The sequence below is a fragment of the Mesoplodon bidens genome, assembly GCF_964165515.1.
Source record: "Mesoplodon bidens genome assembly, chromosome: 5".
NCBI classification, from domain to species: Eukaryota; Metazoa; Chordata; class Mammalia; order Artiodactyla; family Ziphiidae; genus Mesoplodon; species Mesoplodon bidens.
This window is the reverse complement of record NC_138161.1, coordinates 59,438,376-59,465,516: the sequence shown is the minus strand read 5'-3', so window position 1 is coordinate 59,465,516 and position 27,141 is coordinate 59,438,376. Positions and strand designations below refer to the sequence as shown.

The following is a 27,141-nucleotide window of genomic DNA, read 5'->3' as shown; positions in this document are numbered from 1 at the left end:
TTATTTTTATCCAGAACCAAATTATATATTGAAGCTATCAATGCTGTAATGATCTCTCCTTTCATGATGTGACTGGGTTTTTTTCTCTGTGTGAGTTTTCTTTCATTTGTATTGATGATGAGGATTCTTCTCATTTTAACAAGTTCCGGAGTTCTTGGCTCTTAAACAAACAAAGAAAGACAAACAGATCAATGAAGTGTTCAATTCCTAAAGCCTTTTCTGTTTTCCTAACACCACCCCTATGACAAGGTGCTGAGACAGAACTTTTTTACCTAAGGATCCATGGGGCTGTAAATTCCAGGGCGGTAACTAAAATAATGACTGATTTTCAGAAAAACACAAACATATTGAAAGGACTAAAATATTCATGGAGTGGCAAACAGGATACATAAAAGAAAGCCAACTTATAGACATAGAGAAATTAAGATCAAATTAAGGAAATTGAAAGAAAAGTCTTAAAGCTTCAAAAATGACAAGTAGAGACACCAAGAAAGAGAATCAAAGTGACTTTATTTTTATTATTTTTTTAAACAGTTGTGTTTTATTTAATGAATTAATTATTTTTATTTTTATTTTTAGCTGCATTGTGTCTTCATTGCTGCACGCAGGCTTTCTCTAGTCGCCGTGAGCGGGAGCTACTCTTCGTTGTGGCGCGCGGGCTTCTCATTGCAGTGGCTTCTCTTGTGGAGCACGGGCTCTAGGCGTGCGGGCTTCAGTAGTTGTGGTGCGTGGGCTCAGTAGTTGCAGCACGCGGGCTCTAGAGCACAAGCTCAGTAGTTGTGGTGCACGGGCTTAGTTGCTCCGCTGCATGTGGGATCTTCCCAGACCAGGGATCGAACCCGTGTCCCCTGCATTGGCAGGCAGATTCTCAACCACTTGCAACCAGGGAAGTCCCCAGAGTGATTTTAAATGTCACAAGGCAGTGCTGGATGCAAGAAGGCAATGAGTTAACTTTCAAAATATTGAAGAAAAATAACTTTGAATTCTACTTTGTCTTTTATAAATATTGCTACACAGGTATATTTAAAAAACACTTTTAATTTTTTGATTAAATGTGTTATTCATAGAGGAAAGTGCATACATCATAACTACCCAATATGAATCGTCATAGAGTAAACATACTTGCATAGCCAGAAGCAGATAAAAAACTGACTATTCCCAGCTCACCAGAAACTGTCCTACTCTCTTTGCCTACCCCTCCTGTCACTGCCACCCTCCCACCACTCTTACTTTCAACATCATAGACTAGACTTGCCTGTTCGTAAACTTTGTATAAACGGCATCATAGAGTATGTCCTCATTTGTACCTGGGTTCTTTCACTCAACAGATTTGAAAAATTCATCCATGTTATTGCATGTAGTTGTGGTTCATTCATTCTCACTGCTGTATACTATCCCATTCTTTAAATGCCACATTTATTTATCTATTCTGCTGTTACTAGACATTTGTTTGTTTCTGTTTTGGGGTTATTTTTAATAGTGGTGTTATAAACATTCTTATACATGGCTTTTCCTAAACACATGTACACCATGCTGTTAGATTATTTTTTTGTTTTTGCCAGTTTTATCTTTTTCTATCACTTTACTTTAAAATTTTCTCTATTGTTTTTCCCCCCCAAGTATATAGATGATATTTTGCAGATGATATTTTGACATTTAAAAAAATCTACTTAAAGACTCTGTCCTAAATTTTATTAGCAAAGTATTATAAAATAACAGGATAAAAAAAGATTTTGTTAAGCATATAAATCTCAGAAAATTTATTACATCAAGACTCTCCTTGAAAATATTTTCAAAAGAAGTATTCTAGAAAGAAAGAAAAATTAATCCAGGAGGATGCTACATAGAAAGATATGCAGAAAGGGTAAATAAACTCATCAAAATTTATAACTGCCTAGAAAAGTCAAGATCCCCAAAATTGTATGTTCATAATTCAATAATTCAAATGTGCATGGAAGGGGGTAAGAGGTTAGATAATAAGATTATGACAGGTAGGTGAGAATTTTGCCAAGATGTGTATGTTTAAGAAATAAAAATATAAGTTCTTGGTAAGTTAAGGCAAAACACCAGAAGAATAGCATAAAATATGATTCAAACTAGCAAAAGAATATTTAACCTAGTGAAAGACAGCATAGGAGAAAAGAGAAAAATGTTGCAAGTATGAAAGTGAAAGTCAAAAATAAAATGGAAAAAATGTTCTATTATATTAGTATTTATGACATATGTAAATAAGTTAAAAACACAAAAGATAGAGACTTGGGATGCAGAAGAGTGAACAAAAGAGGGGAAAAAAAATCCTTGCCATCATGGAGCATAAACATTGTTTAAAGATTCTTTGGAAAAGAAGAAATGTGCTTATATAATTTAACACTTTGCAAGAAAGGAAAAAATGATGTTTAAAATTCTTGGACAAATTTAAAGGAGCACTCAGAGCTAATTTATCACCTGAAATATATATATCAGATACCAATGTTGAGCAAAAGAAGCAAACACTGAACTCAACAAAATAAGAAGGGCAGATACAACTAAACTACAGGCAAAAATCAATAAAAAGGAACAAAATTGAATAAATATAAAAGGATTTTTTTCCTAGAGATTGATTGAACAAACCTATGGCAAAATTTACTAAGAAAAATAGAAAATAAAAAGAAACAATATAGGGGCCTCCCTGGTGGCGCAGTGGTTGAGAGTCCGCCTGCCGATGCAGGGGATACGGGTTCGTGCCCCGGTCTGGGAGGATCCCATATGCCGCGGAGCGGCTGGGCCCGTGAGCCATGGCCACTGGGCCTGCGCATCCGGAGCCTGTGCTCCGCAACGGGAGAGGCCACAACAGTGAGAGGCCCGCATACCGCAAAAAGGAAAAAAAAAAAAAAAAAGAAAAAAAGAAACAATATAGAATGAAGGTTAGAAATAATACTGGTATAACAAATAGAAAAAATAATAAGACAGTATTATAAACAACATATCAATTAAAAAATTCTGAAAGTGACAGATTGATCATAAGAATTTTGACCATTTTAATTGACATTTTAACAACATACTATCTTCCAATTCATGAACATGGAATGTCATTCCATTTGTTGTGTCTTCTCTAATTTCTTTCATGAATATTTTATAGTTTTCACTCTACAATTCTTTTTTAAACATTTTTAAAAAATTGAACTAATTAGGGCCTACTGTATAGCACAGGGAACTCTACTCAATACTCTGTAATGATCTATATGGTAAAATAATCTAAAAAATATATATGTATATGGATATATGTATAGGTATAACTGATTCACTTTGCAGTACAGCAGAAACTAACACAACATTGTAAATCATCTATACGCCAATAATTTTTTTTTAAAAAAATTGAAGTATAGTTAATTTACAATGTTGTGTTAGTTTCAGGTATACAGCAAAGTGATTCATTTATATATACATAAATATATATATTCTTTTTCAGATTCTTTTTCATTATAGGTTATTACAAGTTACTGAATATAGTTCCCTGTGTTGTATAGTAGATGGTGTATGAGCATTTTACTTATTTATTTTTGTTTTGTTTATTTATATATTTATTTATTTATTCCTGTTTTCTTGAGATATAATAGAATACAGCATGTATAAGTTTATGGTGTACAGAATAATGATTTCACTTACATACATCATGAAATAATTACTACAATAAATTTAGTGAAGATCCATCATCTCACATAGATACAATAAAATAAAAAGGAAAACTTTTTCTCTTCATGATGAGAACTCTTAGGATTTACCCTCTTAACAACTTCCATATATAACATAGAGCAGTGTTAATTATATTTATCATGGTGTGCATGACATCCCTAGTACTTATTTATCTTATAACTGGAAATTTGTACCTCTTGACCAGCTTCATCCAATTCCCCCTCCTCCCCATTCACTCCCTGTGGTAACCACAAATCTGATCTCTTTTACTATGAACTTGTTTGTTTGTTTGCTTGTTTTTGAAGTAAAATAGACCCAGTGCACAGCATGGTGATTCAATATTTCTATACATTACAAAATGATCACCACAATAAGTCTAGTTACCTCCTAGACCATAAAAAGATATTACATAGTTATTGGCTATATTCTCTACACTATACCTTTCATACCTGTGACTCATTTATTATGCGACTGGAAATTTGTACCTCCTAATTTCCCTCATCTATTTCTCTCATCCACCCATTCTATCCCCTCTGGCAACCATCTGTTCTCTGTATCTATGACTTTTTCTATTTTGTTATGTTTGTTCCTTTGTTATGTTTTTTAGATTCCACATATAAGTGAAATCATATGGCATTTATATTTCTCTGTCTGACATTTCATTTAGCATAATACCATCTAATTTCATCTATGTTGTCACAAATGGCAAGATTTCATTCTGTTTTATGGTTGAGTAGTATTCCATTGTATATATATACAAAATCTGCTTTATCCATTCATCTATCAGTGGGACCTTAGGTTGCTTCCATATCTTGGCTATTGTAAATAATGCTGCAATGAACACAGGGGTGCATATATCTTTTCAAATTAGTGTTTTCATTTTCTTTGGATAAATAACCAGGAGTAAAATTTATGGATCGTATGGTAGTTCTATTTTCCATTTTTTGAGGAACTTACATACTATTTTCCATAGTGGCTGCACCAATTTACATTTCCACAAGGGTTCTCTTTTCTCTACATCCTTGCCAACACTTGTTATTTGTTGTCTTTTTGATAACAGTCATTCTAACAAGTGTGAGGTGATATTTTATTGTGGTCTTGAATTGCATTTCCCTGATGATTAGTGATGTTGATCCTGATGTCATGTGCCTGTTGGCCATATGTATGTCTTCTTTGGAAAAAATGTCTATTCTGGTCCTATGCCCATTTTTTAATTGGCTTGTTTATTTATTGATGGTGAGCTATATGAGTTCTTTGTATGTTTTGGATATTAACACCTTATCAGATATATTGTTTGAAAATATCTTCTCCCAAATAGTAGATGGCCTTTCTATTTTGTTAGTTCCCCCTGTGTTCATTGCAGCAATATTTACAATATCCAATATTAGTTTGATGTAGTTCCATTTGTTCATTTATTTGTTTGTTTGTTTCTCTTGCCTGAAGAGACAGAGCCAAAAATATATTGCTAAGACTGATGACAAAGAGCTTACTGCCAATGTTGTCTTCTAGCAGTTTTATGGTTTCAAGTTTTACATTTACATCTTTAATCCATTTTGAGTTTATTTTTGTATATGGTGTGAGAAAGTAGTCCAGTTTGATTCTTTTGAACATAGCTGTCCAGCTTTCCCCAACATAATCATTGAAGAGTCTGTCTTTTCCCTATTGTATATTCTTGCCTCCTATATCACAGATTAACTGACCATATAAGCGTGGGCTCATTTCTGGACTCTGATTCTGTTCCATTAATCTATGTACCTGTTTCTGTGCTAGTACCATATTGCATTCATGACTATAGCTTCATAGTACTGTTTGAAATAAGGGAGAGTGATACCTCCAGCTTTGTTCTACTTTCTCAAGATGGATTTGGCTGTTTGGGGTCTTTTGTGTTTCCATAGAAGTTTTAGAATTATTTGTCCTAGTTCTGTGAAAAATACTTTTTTCCATCCCCTTACTTTCAGGCTAGTGTATCTTTGGATCTGAAGTGAATCTCTTATAAAGAGCATATATATGGGTCTTGTTTTTTATTCATTCTGTCACTTTATATCTTTTGATTTGCACATTTAGTCTATTTACATTTAACATAATTATTGATAGGTATGTATTTATTTTGTTAATTGTTTTCAGGTTGTTTTATAGTCCTTTTTTGTTCCTTCTTTTGCTTTTTTCCCTTGTGTTATGGTGACTATTTTTAGTTTTATTTTTGGATTTCTTTCTCCATTTTGTGTGTGTATATATCATAATTTTTGGTTTGTGGTTACCATGAGGTTTATATATAGTAATCTATATATAAATTATTTATATATACATGATTATTTTAAGTTGCTGATCTCTTAAGTTCAAACTCTTTTTAACAGCCTTACATTTTTACTCCTCCCTCTAAGTTTACTGTTTTGACATTATATTATTCATCTTTTTCTTTTGTGTATCCCTTCACTACTTATTGTGAATATAGTTGATTTTAGTACCTTTGTCTTTTAACCTTTCTACTAAGTTTATTAGTTGACTTACTACCTTTATTGTATACTTGCCTTTACCAATGAGATTTTTCCTTTCATAATTTTCATACCTCTAGTTTTTGTTCTTTTCTTTTCTGCTTAGAGAAATTCTTTATACATTTCTTATTAAGCTGGTTTGGTAGTGAACTCTTTTAGCTTTTGCTTGTCTATAAAACTTTTGATCTCTCCATTAAATCTGAATGAAGGTCTTGCTGAATAGAGTATTCTTGCTTGTAGGTTTTTTTTGCTTTCATCACTTTAAATATATCATGCCACTCCCTTCTGGCCTGCTGAGTTTCTGCTGAAAAGTCAGATGACAGTCTTATGGGAGTTCCCTTGCACATAACTTGCTACTTTTCCCTTGCTGCTTTTAAAATTCTCTCTTTATCTTTAATTTTTGCCATTTTAATTACAATGTGTCTTGGTGTGTTCCTCTTTGGGTTGATCCTATTTGGGACTCTCTGTTCTTCTTGGATCTGGATGTTTGTTTCCTTTCTCAACTTAGGGAAGTTTTCAGCTAATATATCTTCATATATGTTCTCTGTCTCTTTTTCTCTCTTCTCCTTCAGGGCCCCTTATAATGACAATGTTCATGCACTTGATGTTGTCCCAGAGGTCTCTTAAACTGTCCTCATTTTTTAAATTCTTTTTTCTTTTTTGCTGTTCAGCTTGAGTGATTTCCACACTCTGTCTTCGAGTTCTCTGACCTATTCTTTGTATCATCTAATCTACTGTTGATTCCTTCTAGTGTATTTTTTAAAATTTCATTTATTGTATTCTTCAGCTTTGTTTAGTTCTTCTTTATATTTTCTAATTCTTTGTCAAACTTCTCACTGTGTTCATCCATTCTTCTTCCAAGTTCACTGATCATCTTTATGACTATTACCTTGAACTCTTTATTAGGTAGATTGTTTATCTCCACTTTCTACCTCTTCTTCTAAGGTTGTAACCTCTTCCTTTATTTTGAAACTATTCTTGAGTTATTTCATTTTGCCTGATACTCTGTTTTTATTTCTATGTATTAGGTAAACCTAATGTTAGGTAGGTGGTTACATTTTCAGATCTTGGAGGAGTGGCCTTATGAAGAAGATGTCCTATGGAGCCCTGAAGCACAGTCCTCTCTGTTCAGCAGAGGTATATGCTCTAGGGGTTCCCCTATGTGGACTGCATAGGCCCTTCTGTTGTTGTGGGACTGACTACTGTGGGTCTCTGATGAGCATGGCTAGTCCTTAGCATGGTTGGTTGTCAGGCCCTGCCTAGTACAGAAGTTGCTGGCCACTGGTGGGTGGAACTAAGTCCCAGGCCTGGTGCCAACTCACTGATTGTTGGGTCTCAATCCTGTTGCAGCTGGCTGTTGGGCTCAGGGGCTCCTGAGGCTGGTACTGGCCCACTGGTGTGCCAGACTGGAGCCCATGGAGTGCTGTGGATGGTGTCTGTCCACTGCTGCACCCCAGAGTTTGTGGGCTGCTCCTTGCCTACTTGTGGGTAGGGCTGGGTTCTGGTATGGTTGACTGTGGTGACCTAGGAGTCCCAGAGCTGGTGCCTGCTCACTGTTGGGTGAGACCAAGTCCCAGGACTGGTGCTGGCCTGCTGATGGGCAGGGCCATGTCTTGGTGCAGCTGGGGCCAGATTCCACCAGTATCTATATCCCCAGGGTGAGACAAAGTTGCCTCCTGCCTCTTCATGAAGCTCTCCAAGATCAGCAAGTTGGTCTGACTCAGGCCCTTTTAAATTACTGCTTCTGCCCTGGGTCTCTGTCGTGTGAGATTTTTGTGTGCACGCTTTAACAGTGAAGTCTCTACTTCCTAGACCCCTCTGGCTCTCCTGAAAGCACACCCCACTGGCCTTCAAATCCAGATTTTCTAGGTGCTCATCTTCCTGGTGCAGGACCTCCAGGCTTGGTTGTTCAATATGGAACTTGGACCTCTCACTCCTGAAGCTCTGCAATTGTGATTATCCTCCTGTTTGCAGGTCTCCCACCTGACAGTGTGGGTCTTGACTATACTGAGTCTCCATTCCCCCATCCATCTTGTTGTGGTTTCATCTTTATATCTTTAGTTGTAGAAGATATTTTCTGCTAGTCTTTGGGTTGTCCTCATTGATATTTGCTCTTAAAATGGTTGTAATTTTGGTGTGCCCATGGGAGGAGGTGAGCTCAGTTTCTTCCTCCTCTACCATCTTGGCCAAGTCCAAGCCTATATGAGCCTTTTAATGTGCCATTGAATTCAGTTTCCTGGCATTTTGTTGAGGACTTTTGCATACATATTTGTTACAGCTATTGTCCAGTAGTTTTTCTGTTCTTGTGTTGTCTTTGTCTGACTTTGGTATCAAGGTAAATCTAGCCTAATAAAATGAGTTTGGAACTGTTCCCTCCCTTTCAATTTCTTGAAAGAGTTTGTGAAGCATTGGCATTAAATCCTGTTTAAATGTTTGCTAGAATTCAGTAATGAAGCCATCTAGTCCTGGACTTTTCTTTATTGGAAGGTTTTTGGTTACTGATTCAATCTGCATACTAGTTATCAGTCTGTTCAGACTTTCTATTTCTTCATAACTTAGTTTTGATAAGTTGTATGTTTCTAAGAATTTATAGATTTCTTCTAGGTTATCTAGTTTTTTGATATATAATATATCACAGTAGTCTCTTATGATCCTTTTTATCTCTGTGCATCAATCATAATGTCTCTTGTTTCATTTCTGATTTTATTTATTTGAGTCTTCTTTCTTTCCTTCTTAGTCTAGCTAATGGTTTGTCATTTTTTTTATCTTTTCAAAAACCAACTTTTAGTTTTGTCATTTTTTTTCTATTATTTTTTTATTTTCTATTTCATTTAATCTTTGTAACTTCCTTCCTTCTGCTAACTTTGCGCTCAGTTTTTTCTTCTTTTTCTAGGTCTCTAAGGAGTAGAATTAGGTTTTTTTATGCAATGCCTATCAATATTCCCATAGCATTTTTTTTCATAAATAGAAAAAAACAAATCTACGATTCATATCGAACACAAAAAACCATCAATAGCTAAATCAATCTTGAGAAAGAAGAATGAAGCTGGAGGTATAACACTTCCTGATTTCAGAATATAGTACAAAGTTACATTAATCAAAACAGTATGGAACTGGGGTAGTGACAGACATATGGATCAATGGAATAGAAGAGAGAACTCAGAAATAAATCCAAATGTATACAGTTGACTGATCTTTGACAAGGGTGCTTGACAAGAGAGGGTCCAAGAACACATGATGGGGAAAGGATTGTTTCTTGAACAAATGATGTTGTGAAAACTGGATATCCACATGCAAAAGACTGAAATTAGACCCTTATTTTACACCACACAGAAAAATTAACTCAAAATGAATTAAAGACTTAAATGTAAGACTTGAAACTGTTAAACTCCTAGAAGAAAACATAGAGGAAAAACTTCATGACATTCGTCTTGGCATGATTTCATGGATGTGACACCAAAAACACAGGCTACAAAAGCAAAAATAGACAGATGGAACTATATCAAGCTAAAAAGCTTCTACACAACAAAGGAAACAATGACAGCATGAGCGGGCAACCTAAAGAATATGAGAAATATTTCCAGGAGTCGTTAAGAGTCATAAAACCATCACAAGCATGCAAATGTTGGTTTCTCAGTATCATTAATGACATTTAAAACCATAACTTATTCATGTATGTTCCAGATATGGAACAGAAAACAATTACTCAGATACACAGACAAGTAGCTCCAGGATAGGCAACGGCATTTGATCACTGTCAGGGTTTGTCCTCCATGTGAATCTTGGAGGTCTTTCTTCAGCCCCAAAGTGCTTGCACAGGAAACTGCCCTGAGCCTCTGCACCTAATTTCTTCCAATTATAGTCACATCATCTGGCCTAATGAGTTTCTAAAAGTAGTTTTCATTTTATTTAGAGCATGTTTCCAGATGTGTTTTTAAATTAATAAGTGCTAGTAATAAAAGATAACATGACCCTGGGGAAAAAAATTTGCAGAACATATATCTGATGAGGTTAATCTCCAAAATATATACATATAAAGAGCTCCTATAACTCATAGCAAAAAAAAAATACACACAAAAACAACAATAAAAAACCCTAATAACCCAATGAACAAATAGGCTGAGAATTTGAACAGATATTTCTCCAAAGATACAAACACCCAAGAGGTATATGAAGAAATAGTCAATGGCACTAATTGTCAGGGAAATATGAATCAATCCACAGTGAGATATCACCTGACATCTGTCAGGATGGCTATTATTAAAAAACAAAAGACAACAAGCGTTGGTGAGGATGTGGTGAAGTGACAACCCTTGCTTGTTATTGGTGGGAATGCAAAATGGTGCAGCTACTATGGAAAACAGTACAGAGGTTTCTTAAAAATTTTTTAATAGAACCACATATGATCTAGTCTCACTTCTGGCTATTTATCCAACAGAATGGAAATCAGGATCTCAAAGAGATATTGGCACTCCTGTATTTATTGCAGCACTATGCACATTAGCCAAGGTGTAGAAACAACCTAAATATTCATCTGCAGATGAATGGATAATGACAATATGGTGTATGTGGTGGAATACTATTCAGCCTTAAAAAGAAAGAAATTCTGAAATATGTGACAACATAGATGAACCTCATGGGCATTATGCTAAGGGAAATAAACCAGTCCCAAAAGACAGATCCTGCACAGTTCCACTTATGTGAGGTATCTAAAATAGTCAAATTCATAGAATCAGAGAGTGAAATGGTGGTTGCCAGGGGCTAGGGAGAGAGAGAAGTAGAGAGTTACTAGTCAGTGGGCATAAATTAAGCAACATGAATTAGTTCTAGAGATCTGCTCTACAACATTGTAGCAATAATCAACAATATTATGTTGTAGGCTTAAGATTCTTATTAAGAGGGTAATGTCATATTAAATGTTCTTACTACAATAAAATAAAATGTTAAAAAGAGAAATAATATTATACAAATTATAAGAAATTTAAAATGGAATAATCCAATAATTTTGAAAGGAAATAACTGAAATCAAAGAATTCCCCTGCCAAAAAATCCATAGATCCGGATGGCTATTAAGGAATAGAAATCTCTATCTTATATATGTTTCTAAAAAGAGAAATACCGTATGACTAAATTCTTTCTTTGAGTGTTAATTTCAAAACCTTAATTTGAAACTTTTATTTCAAAGCAAGGAAAGATGATTCAAAAAAAGTCAAAATATAGTCTTGTTTTACTTATAAAGCAGCAAAAATTCCCAGAATGGTTTCGCATTTGCAAATCTATCAATGTAACTTATCATGTTAGTGAACCACTTTGGAAAGTTCATGCCACTATCTCAACAGGTACAAAAACATTACTTCTTAAGTTCAACAACCTATATATGTTAAAACCACAGAAATTGGAAATAATGAAACATCTCCTAAACTTGATAATATGCTTAAAGACCAAACATTGCAGCAAATATCATACTTAGAGAAATTTTAGACATAGTTTTTAAATTTAGAAATGTTTTAAAGCAAAAATGTCATTATGTGCAAGGGAGATGGTTATCTATGTGGAAAATCATTAGATCAATAGAAAAACTTTGAGTTAATAAAGAGTTTAGCAAGGTTTCCAGCTACAGGTTAAGTCACAAAATCCATAACAGTTCCTAAACCACTAATAACAAGTTAGAAGATTTCATTTAAAAAATAAGATACCATTAATTATAGCACACAAATAAAAAGTACCAAAGAATTAACTTAGCAAAAGTTCCACAAAACCTACAGAGAGAAAATTTTTAAACTTTCCTAAAAGACATTCAGAAAGACTTGGATAAATGGATAACATATTTATAGGTGGAGTAAATTACACTGTAAAGATACCAAACTTCCAAAATTAAATTAATCTATAAATTCAATGTAAGACTAAGCAAAATTCCAGCTGTATTTTTTTAAGAACTTAATAAACGTATTTCATGATACATGTGTATGTTTGTGTATCCCTGAATTGAAATATCAAGTTAGAAAAGAAAAAAGGGAAACCTGTCCCTACCACACTTTAACACCTAACACAAGACCATAGTAATAAAAACTATGCATCCATGAAAAAAATATTAAACAATGGAACAAAAGTTCCACCTGAGAGAGCTGGAAACAGAGCTCATCAGTAAGGAAAGGATAGATCATGTAGTAGCTCATGTTAAGAAATCTGGATCATTATATGATGAAAATTAACACTATATTATCAAGTCTACATTATGTATAAAGGTTTAGAGACCTAAATAGAAAATAGAAAAATATAAAGCTAATAAATATGATAATATTTTTGTGAATTTAGGTGGATGAGGACTTCTTAAATAAGACCCCAAACTCAAAAGTAGGTAAAAAAGTGATGGATTTAACAATATTAAAGCATTAAAGACCCCTGTTCTTTTAATGATATAACTGAGAAATTTAGTGGGGTGATGCCAAATAGGGAGAAGTAATCAATATCTAGTATTTACAGAATCTATGATATTCTACAATTTCTACAAATACAGTCGACCTACCCGAAGTCACACGAAGATGTAGACAAGAACTTCACAGAAGGGGAGTGCATAACAAATATATATAAAACAGGCTCATACTTATTAATAATCAGAAAAAGCACACCCCAAATCAGAGTAGTCATTTAATTGGTGACAGTGGGAGGGGTGAATAGACAGTGAATGAATAGAAACATTCCAAGACAGTAATATTAATATAACCTCATTTGAAATTACTAATTCATGAAATTGGGTATATAAACAAATTTTTCCACTTATTTTTAAAATAATAATTGCTGCTACCAAACGGATGATTTAATATGGAAGGGTAAGTCTTAAATTTGAAGTATACACAATGACAGCAAAAATCACACATCTGCCAATTACCTGTGTTCATTAAGGCGTGTGGTTAATTAGGGTGTCCATGCCAGGCTGTCTGAGCTGGGGTGTGCTTTCAAGCACATTCTCAGACCTAGAGATATAAAGACTGAGATTATACATAAGATGAATACAACCCCAACACTCCCCCTAATGGCAGTATATTGTAAGAGCATGCTATCAATAAAAAATTGGGAGATTAAAACTCTCTTGACAGATCAAAATAGTTTTTCTTTTTTTTTAATTTAATTTTATTCATTTGTTTACACAGCAGGTCCTTATTAGTCATCAATTTTATACACATCAGTCTATACATGTCAATCCCAATCTCCCAAATCATCACACCACCACCTCCACCTCCCCACCTCTTTCCCCCCTTGGTGTCCATTCGTTTGTTCTCTACATCTGTGTCTCAATTTCTGCCCTGCAAACCAGTTCATCTGTACCACTTTTCTAGGTTCCACATATATACGCTAACATATGATATTTGTTCTTCTCTTTCTGACTTACTTCACTCTGTATGATAGTCTCTAGATCCATCCACGTCTCTACAAATGACCCAATTTCGTTCCTTTTTATGGCTGAGTAATATTCCACTGTATATATGTACCACATCTTCTTTAATGATTCATCTGTCGCTGGGCTTGTAGGTTGCTCCCATGACATAGTTATTGTAAATGCTGCTGCAATGAAGATTGGGGTGCATGTATCTTTTTGAATTATGGTTTTCTCTGGGTATATGCCCAGTAGTGGGATGGCTGGATCATATGGTAATTCAATTTTTAGTTTTTTAAGGAATCTCCATACTGCTCTCCAAGGTGGCTGTATCAATTCACATTCCCACCAACAGTGCAAGAGGGTTCCCTTTTCTCCACACCCTCTCCAGCATTTGTTGTTTGTAGATTTTCTGATGATGCCCATGCTAACTGGTATGAGGTGATACCTCATTGTAGTTTTGATTTGCATTTCTCTAATAATTAGGGATGTTGAGAAGCTTTTCATGTGCTTCTTGGCCATCTGTATTTCTTCTTTAGAGAAATGTCTATTTAGGTCTTCTGCCCATTTTTGGATTGGGTTGTTTGTTTCTTTAAAATTGAGCTGCATGAGCTGTTTGTATATTCTGGAGCTTAATCCTTTGTCCATTGACTCATCTGCAAATATTTTCTCCCGTTCTGATGGTTGTCTTTTCGTCTTGTTTATGGTTTCCTTTGCTGTGCAAAAGCTTTTAAGTTTCATTAGGTCCCATTTGTATATTTTTGGTTTTATTTCCATTACTCTAGGAGGGGTGTCAAAAAAGATCTTGCTGTGATTTATGTCAAAGAATGTTCTTCCTATGTTTTCCTCTAAGAGTTTTATAGTGTCTGGTCTTACATTTAGGTCTCTAATCCATTTTGAATTTATTTTTGTGTATGGTGTTAGGGAGTGTTCTAATTTCATTCTTTTACATGTAGCTGTCCAGTTTTCCCAGCACCACTTATTGAAGAGACTGTCTTTTCTCCATTGTATATCTTTGCCTCATTTGTCACAGATTAGTTGACCATAGGTGCGTGGGTTTATCTCTGGGCTTTCTATCTTGTTCCATTGATCTATGTTTCTGTTTTTGTGCCAGTACTATATTGTCTTGATTATTGTAGCTTTCTAGTACAGTCTGAAGTCAGGGAGCCTGATTCCTCCAGCTCCGTTTTTTTCCCTCAACACTGCTTTGGCTATTCGGGGTCTTCTGTGTCTCCAAACAAATTTTAAGATTTTTTGTTCTAGTTCCGTAAAAAAAATGCCATTGGTAATTTGATAGGGATTGCATTGAATCTGTAGATTGCTTTGGGTAGTATAGTCATTTTCACAATACTGATTCTTCCAATCCAAGGATATGGTATATCTCTCTATCTGTTGGTATAATTTTTAATTTCTTTCATCAGTGTCTTATAGTTTTCTGCACATAGGTATTTTGTCTCCTTCTTTTCTAATTTGTATTGCTTTTATTTCTTTTTCTTCTCTGATTGCTGTGGCTAGGGCTTCCAAAACTATGTTGAATAAGAGTGGTGAGAATGGACTGCCTTTTCTTGTTCCCGATCTTAAGAGAAATGCTTTCAGTTTCTCACCATTGAGAATGATGTTTGCTGTGGGTTTGTCATATATGGCCTTTATTATGTTGAGGTAATTTCCCTCTATGTCCACTTTCTGGAGAGTTTTTATCATAAATGGGTGCTGAATTTTGTCAAAAGCTTTCTCTGCATCTATTGAGATGATCATATGGTTTTTCTTCTTCAATTTGTTAATATGGTGTATCACATTGATTGATTTATGTATATTGAAGAATCCTTGCATCCCTGGGATAAATCCCACTTGATCATGGTGTATGATCCTTTTAATGTGTTGTTGGATTCCATTTGCTAGTATTTTGCTGAGTATTTTTACATCTATATTAATCAGTGATATTGGTCTATAATTTTCTTTTTTTGTACTATCTTTGTCTGGTTTTGGTATGAGGGTGATGGTGGACTCATACAATGAGTTTGGGAGTGTTCCTTCCTCCACAAATTTTTGGAAGAGTTTCAGAAGGATGGGTGTTAGCTCTTCTCTAAATGTTTGATAGAATTCACCTGTGAAACCAAATGGTCCTGGACTTTTGTTTGTTGGAAGATTTTTAATCACAGTTTCAATTTCATTACTTGTGATTGGTCTGTTCATATTTTCTATTTTTTCATGGTTCAGTCTTGGAAAGTTATACCTTTCTAAGAATTTGTCCATTTCTTCCAGGTTGTCCATTTTATTGGCATAGAGTTGCTTGTAGTAGTGTCTTAGGATGTTTTGTATTTCTGCGGTGTCTGTTGTAACATCTCCTTTTTCATTTCTAACTTTATTGATTTCAGTCCTCTCCCTCTTTTTCTTGATGAGTCTGGCTAATGGTTTATTCATTTTGTTTATCTTCTCAAAGAACCAGCTTTTAGTTTTATTGATCCTTGCTATTGTTTTCTTTGTTTCTATTTCATTTGTTTCTACTCTGATCTTTATGATTTCTTTCCTTCTGCTAACTTTGGGTTTTGTTTGTTCTTCTTTCTCTAGTTCCTTTAGGTGTAAGTTTAGATTGTTTATTTGAGATTTTTCTTATTTCTTGAGGTAGGCTTGTATAGCTATAAACTTCCATCTTAGAACAGCTTTTGCTGCATCCCATAGGTTTTGGATTGTTGTGTTTTCATTGTCATTTGTCTCTAGGTACTTTCTGATTCCCTCTTTGATTTCTTCAGTGATCTCTTGGTTATTTAGTAATGTATTGTTTAGCCTCCATGTGTTTGTGTTCTTTACATTTTTTCCCTGTAATTCATTTCTAATCTCATAGCGTTGTGGTCAGAAAAGATGCTTGATACGATTTCAATTTTCTTAAGTTTACTGAGGCTTGATAAGTGACCCAAGTTGTGATCTCTCCTGGAGAACGGTCCATGTGCACTTGAGAAGAAAGTGTAATCTGCTGTTTCTGGGTGGAATGTCCCATAAATATCAATTAAATCTATCTGGTCTATTGTGTCATTTAAAGCTTGTGTTTCCTTATTAATTTTCATTTTGGATGATCTGTCCATGGTGTAAGTGAGGTGTTAAAGTTCCCCACTATTATTGTGTTATTGTCGATTTCCTCTTTTAGAGTTATTAGCAGTTGCCTTATGGATGGAGGTGCTCCTATGTGGGGTGCATATATATTTATAATTGCTATATCTTCTTCTTGGATCGATCCCTTGATCATTATGTAGTGTCCTTTCTTGTCTCTTGTAACATTCTTAATTAATTAATTAATTAATTAATTAATTAATTTATTTATTTATTTATTTTCTGTGGTACGTGGGCCTCTCACTCTTGTGGTCACTCCCGTTGTGGAGCACAGGCTCCGGATGCACAGGCTCAGCAGCCATGGCTCATGGGCCCAGCTGCTCCGCGGCATGTTGGATCTTCCTGGACTGGGGCACAAACCCGTGTCCCCTGCATTGGCAGGTGGACTCAACCACTGCGCCACTAGGAAAGCCCCTAACATTCTTTATTTTAAAGTCTTTTTTATCTGATATGAGTATTGCTACTCCAGCTTTCTTTTGATTTCCATTTGCATGGAATATCTTTTTCCATCCCCTCACTTGCAGTCTGAAAGTGTCCCTAGGTCTGATGTGGGTCTTTTGTAGAGAGCATATAGATTGATTTGTTTTTGTATCCATTCAGCAAGCCTGTGTCTTTTGGTTGGAGCATTTAATCCATTCACGTTTAAAGTAATTATTGATATATATGTTCCTATGATCATTTTCTTAATTGTTTGGGGTTTGTTTTTGTAGGTCCTTTTCTTCTCCTGTGTTTCTCACTTAGAGAAGTTCCTTTAACATTTGTTGTAGAGCTGATTTGGTGGTGCTGAATTCTCTTAGCTTTTGCTTGTCTGTAAAGCTTTTGATTTATCCATAGAATCTGAATGAGATCCTTGCTGGGTAGAGTAATCTTGGTTGTAGGTTCTTCCCTTTCATCACTTTAAGTATATCATGCCACTCCCTTTTGGTTTGTAGAGTTTCTGCTGAGAAATCAGCTGTTAACCTTATGAGTTCCTTTGTATGTTATTTGTCATTTTTCCCTTGTTGCTTTCAATAATTTTTCTTTTTCTTTAATTTTTGCCAGTTTGATTACTATGTGTCTCAGCATGTTTCTCCTTGGGTTTATTCTGTATGGGACTCTCTGTGCTTCCTCGACTTGGGTGGCTATTTCCTTTCCCATGTTAGGGAAGTTTTCAACTATAATTTCTTCAGATATTTTCTCGGGTCATTTCTCTCTCTCTTCTCCTTCTGGGCCCCCTATAATGTGAATGTTGTTGCATTTAATGTTGTCCCAGTAGTCTCCTAGACTGTCTTCATTTCTTTTCATTCTTTTTTTCTTTATTCTCTTCTGCAGCAGTGAATTCCAGCATTCTGTTTTCCAGTTCACTTATCCGTTTTTCTGCCTCAGTTATTCTGTTATTGGTTCCTTCTAGTGTAGTTTTCATTTCATTTATTGTATTTTTCATCTCTGTTTGTTCTTTAATTCTTCTAGGTGTTTGTTAAACATTTCTTGCATCTTCTCCATATTTGCCTCTATTCTTTTTCTGAGATCCTGGATGATCTTCACTATCATTATTCTGAATTCTTTTTCTGGAAGGTTGCCTATCTCCGCTTAATTGAGTTTTTTTTCTGGGGGTTTATCTTGTTCCTTCATCTGGTACATAGCCCTCTGCCTTTTCATCTTGCCTATCTTTCTGTGAATGTGGTTTTTGTTCCACAGTCTGCAGGATTGTAGTTCTTCTTGCTTCTGCTCAAAATATCTTTTCAATAATATTTTTGATCGATGGCCTTTAATAATATTTTGATATGATTTGTCTCCTTGGAGAATATCCCCTTTATATTTCCAAGTTGATACCTCTGGTCCTAATCTGCTCTGTAAACTACAGATTCATAAATCTGGATCCTTCTACTCCCTTGCTTTAATTACTTCAACGGATTGATATTGCAGACCCTTAAAAGCCCAAATGCCTTTCCAGGCCTATGGGCCTTACCTGTTCTGGCCCTCACTTCAATCTCAAAATTATTGTTCTAGTTACGCTGACTTTCTCATTTTTCTTTGGACACATCAAACTCATTCCCACCTTGGGACCTATACCAACTCTTCCTTTTTGTCTGGAATACTCTTTGCCAAGAACTTTACTCACAAAGGTTTTTTACCCATTTCTCATTTTAAAAGTCACCTCCTCAAAGAGACCACTCAAAATAAATTGGCCCCATCGTCTCTTTCAATTATATCATTCTGCTTTATTTTCCAGATAGTACTTATCACTACCCAGTATTTTCTCATTTCCTTGTATCTTTCCTTGACTGCCTCTCCCCACTGGGACATAAGCTTCTGAAGACAAAGAACTTGTTGGTTTTAGTTGTGACTCTGTCTCCCACACTGAGAACAATTCATAACAATGTATATGGATTCAGGAAGTATTTTTTGAATAACTGAATCAATATTTTATTATATTAGTCTTGTAAAGTAAGACCACTGTCATCTTACTGTGGCTTTGTCAAGTACATTTATCTCAAGTTTCCAATCTCAGCCTTTTTTTTTTTTTTTTTTTTTTTTGCAGTATGTGGGTCTCTCACTGTTGTTGCCTCTCCCATTGTGGAGCACAGGCTCCAGATGTGCAGGCTCAGTGGCCATGGCTCATGGGCCCAGCCACTCCACGGCATGTGGGATCTTCCCGGACCGGGACACAAACCCGTGTCCCCTGCATCGGCGGGCGGACTCTCAACCACTGCGCCACCAGGGAAGCCCCAATCTCAACCTTTTTTACCACCCAGAGTTCATCCTCCCACCAGCTGTCTGAAGTCCATATGTTCTCTCCTATCCAAATCTGTCCTCAAGAAAGAATCTTAAACTCAATTTACCATAAGCATGAATGATTACTAATAGCCTACCTCTATAACAATCCCAAGTAGCATATCATTTTAATAAGAATAAATCCTTGACTGCAAAAATTACCAGGGATATACAAAGGAGTTTTCCATGATGATTCTTTCCATTATGAATTCTTCCAGAGCCCTTGGAATTTTTCTGGTTTTTTTTCTTTTCAAATTTGAAACTATACCTATTTAATCTATCTTTTCTATCAAAACAGGTAGTAATACAACTTACTTTTTCTTTCTCTGAACAATACAGATGATGATAAATAACATACATGGAACAGTAATGAATGCACCAACTATACGCAGCCAATTATAAGAAAAACCAGCAGTACCTAAAAAACACAAACCAGAGACATGTTCTTTGGAACTATACTTCTTTTTGTACACTGTACTGACATTTTGGTACCTTTAAACTGTAATGTTTTTTTGATTTACCATTGCTTTGTTGACATGCAAATTGATACTGTAAGATTATTTGTCACATTTCCTTTTGTAAAATAATATACTGATATATATTCAAATTGAAGAGAGACAATATTTATTTTCATCCTGCTACTCTCAGGAATTTTAAAAAGTATAACCACCTAAATATCCACTTAGATATAATCACTTAAAAGTGATTAAGCAAGGCTTCCCTGGTGGTGCAGTGGTTGAGATTCTGCCTCCCAATGCAGGGGACATGGGTTTGTGCCCCAGTCTGGGAAGATCCCACATGCCACAGAGCGGCTAGGCCCGTGAGCCATGGCTGCTGAGCCTGGGCATCTGGAGCCTGTGCTCCACACCTGGAGAGGCCACAGCTGTGAGAGGCCCGTGTACAGAAAAAATAGACAAACAAACAAAAAACAGACCTGCATATGCTGTCTACAAGAGACCCAGGGACACATACAGACTGAAAGTGAGGGGATGGAAAAAGATATTCCATGCAAATGGAAATCAAAAGAAAGCTGGGGTAGCAATTCTCATATCAGACAAAATAGAATTTAAAATAAAGGCTGTTTCAAGAGACAAAGAAGGACACTGCATAATGATCAAGGGGTCAATCCAAGAAGAAGATATAACAATTGTAAATATTTATGCACCAACATAGGAGCACAACAATATATAAGGCAAACGCTAACAGCCATAAAATGGGAAATCGACAGTAACACAATCATAGCATGGGACTTTAACACCCCACTTTCACCAATGGATAGATCATTGAAAATGAAAATAAATAAGGAAACACAAGCTTTAAATGGTACATTACACAAGATGAACTTAATTGATATTTATAGGACATTCCATCCAAAATGGCAGATTACACTTTCTTGTCAAGTGCTCATGGAACATTCTCCAGGATAGATCATATCTTGGGTCACTAATCAAGCTTTGGTAAATTTGAGAAAATTGAAATAGTATCAAGTATCTTTTCTGACCACAAAGCTATGAGACTAGATATTAATTACAGGAAAAAAACTGTAAAAAAATACAACAAACACATGGAGGCTAAAAATTACACTACTAAATAACCAAGAGATCACTGAAGAAATCAAAGAGGGAATCAAAAAATACCCAAAAACAAATGACAATGAAAGCACAACGACCCAAAACCTATGGGATGCAGCAAAAGCAGTTCCAAGAGGGAAGGTTATAGCAATACAATTTTACCTCAAGGAACAAGAAACACTTCAAATAAACAACCTAACCTTAGACCTAAAGCAATTAGAGAAAGAAGAACAAAAAAACCCAATATTAGTAGCAGGAAGTAAATCATAAATATCAGATCAGAAATAAATGAAAAAGAAATGAAGGAAACGATAGCAAAGATCAATAAAACTAAAAGGTGCTTCTTTGAGAAGATAAACAAAATGGATAAACCATTAATCAGACTCATCAAGAACAAAAGGGAGAAGACACAAATCAATAGAATTAGAAACGAAACAGAAGAGGTACCAACTGACACTTCAGAAATACAAAGGATCATGAGAGATGGCATGTTACTACAAGCAACTCTATGCCAATAAAATGGACAACCTGGAAGAAATGGACAAATTCTTATAAAAGCACAACCTTCTGAGACTGATCCAGGAAAAAATAGAAAATTTAAACAGACCAATCAAAGCACTGAAATTGAAACTGTGATTAAAATCTTCCAACAAACAAAAGCCCAGGACCAGATGGCTTCACAGGCAAATTCTATCACAAATTTAGAGAAGAGCTAACACCGATCCTTCTCAAAATCTTCCAAAATATAGCAGAGGGAGGAACACTCCCAAACTAATTCTATGAGGCCACCATCACCCTGATAACAAAACCAGACAAAGCTGTCACAAAAAAAGAAAACTACAGGCCAATATCACTGATGAACATAGATGCAAAAATCCTTAACAAAATACTAGCAAACAGAATCCAACAGCACATTAAAAGGATCATATACCATGATCAAGCAGGGTTTATCCCAGGAATGCAATTATTTTTCAATATATGCAAATCAATCAACGTGATACACCATAGTAAGAAATTGAAGGAGGAAAACCATATGAACATCTCAATAGATGCAGAAAAAGCTTTTGACAAAATTCAACACCCATTTATGATAAAAACCCTCCAGAAAGTAGGCATACAGGGAACTTACCTCAACATAATAAAGGCCATGTATGACAAACCCACAGCCAACATCATTCTCAATGGTGAAAAACTGAAACCATTTCCAGTAAGATCAGGAACAAGACAAGGTTGCCCACTCTCACCACTATTATTCAACAGCGTTTTGGAAGTTTTAGCCACAGCAGTCAGAGACTTAAAAGATATAAAAGGAATCCAAATCAGAAAAGAAGTAAAACTGTCACTGTTTGCAGATGACATGATACTATATAGAGAGAATCCTAAAGATGCTATCAGAAAACTACTAGAGCTAATAAATGAATTTGGTAAGGTAGCAGGATACAAAATTAATGCACATAAATCTCTTGCATTCCTATACACTAATGACAAAAAATCTGAAAGAGAAATTAAGCAAACACTCCCATTTACCATTGCAACAAAAAGAATAAAATACCTAGGAATAAGCCTACCTAAGGAGACAAAAGACCTGTATGCAGAAAGTATAAGACACTGATGAAAGAAATTAAAGATGATACCAACAGATGGAGAGATATACCATGCTGCTGGATTGGAAAAATCAACATTGTGAAAATGACTATATTACCCAAAGCAACCTACAGATTCAATGCAATCCCTATCAAGCTACCAATGGCATTTTTCACAGAAGTAGAACCAAAAATTTCACAATTTGTATGGAAATAAAAAAGACCCTGAATAGCCTGAGCATACCTGAGAAAGAAAACTGGATCTGGAGGAATCAGGCTCCTGGACTTCAGACTATACTACAAAGCTACAATAATCAAGACAGTATGGTACTGGCACAAAAATCAGAAATATAGATCAATGGAACAGGATAGAATGCCCAGAGATAAACCCAGGCACATATGGTCACCTTATCTTTGATAAAGGAGGCAATAATATACAATGGGGAAAAGACAGCCTCTTCAATAAGTGGTTCTGGGAAAACTGGACAGCTACATGTAAAAGAATGAAATGAGAACACTCTCTAGCACCATACACAAAAATAAACTCAAAATGGATTAAAGACCTAAATGTAAGGCCAGACACTATAAACTCTTAGAGGAAAACATAGGCAGAACACTCCATGACATAAATCACAGCAAGATCCTTTTGGACCCACCTCCTAGAGAAATGGAAATAAAAATAAACATGTGAGACCTATTGAAACTTAAAAGCTTTTGCATAGCAAAGGAAACTAGAAACAAGATGAAAAGACAACCCTCAGAATGGGAGAAAATATTTGCAAATGAAGCAGCTGACAAAGGATTAATCTCCAAAATTTACAAGTAGCTCATGCAGCTCAATATCAAAAAAAAAAAAAAACAATCCAAAATTGGGCAGAAGACCTAAAGAGACATTTCTCCAAAGAAGTTATACAGATTGCCAACAAACACATGAAAGTATGCTCAACATCACTAATCATTAGAGAAATGCAAATCAAAGCTACAATGAGGTATCACCACACACCAGTCAGAATGGCCATCATCAAAAAATCTACAAACAGTAAATTCTCGAGAGGGTGTGGAGAAAAGGGAACCCTCTTGCACTGTTGGTGGGAATGTAAATTGATACAGCCACTATGGAGAACACCATGGAGGTTGCTTAAGAAACTAAAAATAGAACTACCATACAACCCAGCAAACGACTGGGCATATACCCTGGGAAAACCATAATTCAAAAAGAGTCATGTACCACAGTGTTCATCCCAGCTCTATTTACAATAGCCAGGAAATGGAAACAACCTAAGCATCCATTGACAAATGAATGGATAAAGAAGATGTGGCCCATATATACAATGGAATATTACTCAGCCATAAAAAGAAATGAAATTGAGTTATTTGTAGTGAGGTGGATGGACCTAGAGACTGTCATACAGAGTGAAGTAAGTCAGAAAGAGAAAAACAAATACCGTATGCTAACACATATACATGGAATCTAAAAAAAAAAAAGGTTCTGAAGAGCCTAGGGGAAGGATAGGGATAAAGACGCAGACGTAGAGAATGGACTTGAGGATACGGGGAGGGGGAAGGGTAAGCTGGTATGAAGTGAGAGATTGGCATGGACTTAATATATGCTACCAAATGTAAAATAAATAGCTAGTGGGAAGCAGCTGCATAGCACAGGGAGATCAGCTCAGTGTTTGTGACCACCTAGAGGGGTGGGATACAGAAGGTGGTAAGGAGACGCAAGAGGGAGGAGAGGTTGGGATATATGTGTATGTATAGCTGTTTCACTTTGTTATAAAGCAGAAACTAACACACCATTGTAAAGCAATTATACTCCAATAAAGATGTTAAAAAAAATCTTCATATACTTTACTTACCTCATGTTATGCGCTCTGCTTTTCATTCACTTCTCTTGATTTTCATGTTCAAATTATAAACAAATCTTTTTTCAAATAATTTTCAAAAATTTCTTGGTCTGAAACTATGTACACAGTATTGTAGAATATCTAAATAAATATCACATGTTTGTTGCATACATAGTATTTCATTTGTCAACACAAGACTGTGATGATGTCCTACCTGGGCTACTTTCATGAGTGTGGTTTTGTAGCAATTCTTTACCTTCCTAAGCCTCAGCATTTTCATCTGAAAAATGGGCTTAGTGGCACCTGACTCACAGAATATTGTGAATATGAAAGGAGAACATATAGATGTAATGCTGGTTATAAATAACCATAGACATTTTAGTTATCATGGGTGATATAGTCCCTGCCCTCAAGGAAAAAGGGAAAAGTACTAAGGGAAGTCAAAAGAGCAACACAAAAGAGTAGCAAGCTAAAGATTACTATTTCCATAACAATTTCTATAACTGTGCTTACCACACTCCTTCATTATTACTTGTTCACATGCGTGTGTCCCTTACTAGATTCTGAGTTACTTGGTGACAGTTTTCTCCATTTTGCATTTTAGATGCAGAAGTAAGTTAAGGAGAAGAAACCTGAACATAATGGTTTCCTGTACCTGTCACACTCTTTTTCTTTCTCAGCATATATCACCCCACATTTAACTTTTGATTGAACCATCTAGCTAAATTCAAATGATACTTGCCCCATGAAAAAATCTTTAACTAGAAGTTATCATGATATTTTTCTCTGCTGTTCCTATAGAACATTAGTTATTGCCTTTACTGGGAACCAAACTGATTTTAGATGGATTTGAGTTAAATATCTTTAATCAAATGATTTTTAAATGACTAGAGAAAAGCAGGACTTGAATACTTATTAAATCTTTGATGTGTTTCAGGTGTACCGCAGCTTGTAATGATAAGCAAAGCCACAAAAACCCCAACAGATATGACAACACAAAAATGAAAACTTCTTAATGACCAAGAAGAGCCTCAAAACAAGTCAAACTTAAAAGGCAAATGGGCTGCAAGGAATACTGCAAAACTAACTAACTTGCAAAGGGTTCATTTGCTTCCAGCAGGTTTCTGGCTCCCCTGTTTGAGCTACTTGGGTTCACTTCAGAAGCAGTGCTTATTACATTTCTTTCATTCTCTGTTTACTAAGTCACTGTTTCAAATATGCTCAACTTAAACTGTTTGCTAGTTGTCAACAACTTGGATAGCTACATGATTAACATGCAGACCCAAACATAATGTCCTCTTCACCTAACCTTATGAAAGTAAAAAGACTACAGCCTGCTCTTCCCTGGTGGCACAGTGGTTGAGGGTCCACCTGCCGATGCAGGGGACATGGGTTCGTGTCCCGGTCCAGGAAGATCCCACATGCTGCGGAGCGGCTGGGCCCGTGAGCCATGGCCGCTGAGCCTGCGCGTCCTGAGCCTGTGCTACAGCCTGGTATTTATTTGCCATTGATTTCCACCCAAATGCATTTGAGAGAAAAAGTAGAAATTTACCTGATCCTTGTACCCAGAGGGGTAGCATGAGGAGCTGGATAATAGGATGGATGCAAAGCCCATGAAATTTGATGATAAAATCTTCACTAACATTTGCAGTATTTCATTTTCTAACTGAACTCTGGAACTGAAATGCAGCATTACAGCCAAATCTGTTACTCAGTAACCACTTGCTCCGAAAATCTGAAAATCCGTTAAAACATTGTCTTGATTTTTAACTTCCTGTGTGCCAACCCTGTTCAGAATCCTAGGTCTAGGCATAAAACTTTACTTAAACATATCTGCCTGCTGTCCTGTAGCTGTCACGTGATTCATACACAAGGCCTCAAAACTTACCTGCTGACTTGCAAGAAAATTTAATTAGCTCTTCTTTGGGTAGTGTTACTAACCTTTCCCAGTTTTTTATGTATGTCATGCATATCAAAATAGTTTACCCACAATGAGATCAGGTGAAAAGACTGCTTTCCACAGAGGTATGCTAAGTGTCTAAAAATCATTCCACTCGGGATCTAATCCTTAAAATCCATCTCCTCAAACAGCTGGAGTGGGAAAATTAAAAAATAACTTTCCTGTAAAATCATTAAGCAGTTTCAAAGTAAATACTATTTATGTATTAAAATGAAAAAGCAAACAAACAGATCATTTTCACCTTCCCATAAACTCCTCTCTCTATAAACAATTTTAAGTAGAGGGAAAGCACTCCTTGCTTGGTGCTTTTGGTTTCTATTTTTCTCCCTTCAGTTCCAACCCAGCCACCTGCTTATTGGTGTTTTATGCACATGAATTCATACCAGCTTCCCCAGAAGGTCTTCCTCCTGCTGGAATCCTGGAAAAGCAGTGTTCATTCTCTACCGGTTCACACCATACTTTTTTTTTTTTTTTTTTTTTGCAGTACGCGGGCCTCTCACTTTTGTGGCCTCTCCTGTTGCAGAGCACAGGCTCTGGACACGCAGGCCCCGTGGCCATGGCTCACGGGCCCAGCCGCTCTGCGGCATGTGGGATCTTCCGGGACCGGGGCATGAACCCGTGTCCCCTGCATCGGCAGGCGGACTCTCAACCACTGCGCCACCAGGGAAGCCCATACACCATACTTTTTTAATGTGAACAATTCATTTGAAAGCGAGGATTTTTTTTCCCTCCTGCACTTCTGTTATTGCTGGTTTAATGATTAGGGTCTTCTGGACTGTATG

The 27,141-nt window shown here is 35.9% G+C and overlaps 1 long non-coding RNA gene across 1 annotated transcript; it reads right to left on the bottom strand.

The window, feature by feature from the left end:
* Positions 1-75: 75 nt before the first annotated feature.
* Positions 76-26,019, bottom strand: LOC308617408. The gene is made up of 3 exons (XR_014015877.1): positions 25,952-26,019; positions 13,054-13,138; positions 76-160 (listed from the first exon to the last, which is right to left on the bottom strand). It is a non-coding gene; the product is annotated as an uncharacterized lncRNA (long non-coding RNA).
* Positions 26,020-27,141: the final 1,122 nt, after the last annotated feature.